Genomic DNA, 746 nt, shown 5'->3' on the forward strand with positions numbered 1-746 from the left:
GCATATTCCCCAGGCAAAAGCCTGCATCCCTTCCAGCACCTTACTCTAGAAAATTGTACTGCAGCACTTGCATCATGTCACCTCACCTGTGGTGAAATATGTAGGTGTTAAACCTGGAAATTAAGCTGCTAAATCAACTGATTCTTGTGGCATTGGGTGTTGGCCCAGCTTGGGACAGACCGTGGAGCAGCTCTAGTGGTTGAGAAGTCGAACTGTGACCAGAACCAGTTTGAAACAGTCTGAAATGCTTTAAATCAATATAAGGCTTTTAGTTAGCTTCTCTTTTCTATGGTCAATATTGCCTTTTGCTGGCTGGTCCTGAGCCATGCCTTTGGGGGCTTTTCAGCCTCTGCTGTTACTGTTGTTTCTGCACCGAGTGCTCTGGCGTCCAGGGCCATGTGCTAAACCCAAATTTATGAGAAATTTATGGAATTAAGTGTGGTGCTTGCTGCGGTATGGACCAAACCCCCAAAACAGTGCTCTCTTCCATTTCTAGGCCTCATTTAACTTCCCATTGGAAACATCTGAAGCGAGTCTTGTTTTATCATCTCGGTACTGTGCCATTGACTACTCAGCTCACTAATTAAGTGGGGTTCCTGATTAAATTTTGGTTTTGGTTGGTTGGTTGGTTGGTTGGGTTTTTTTCTTCTCCACACGGAATGCAAACGTGAAGGCAAACACGCATTTATACGATTTTGAGAAGCGTTTCTTAGAGCGATGGATGGGCACAGCCGCGGCCCCTCCTC

This window comes from Geospiza fortis, unplaced genomic scaffold, assembly GCF_000277835.1.
Source record: "Geospiza fortis unplaced genomic scaffold, GeoFor_1.0 scaffold10, whole genome shotgun sequence".
Taxonomy (NCBI): domain Eukaryota; kingdom Metazoa; phylum Chordata; class Aves; order Passeriformes; family Thraupidae; genus Geospiza; species Geospiza fortis.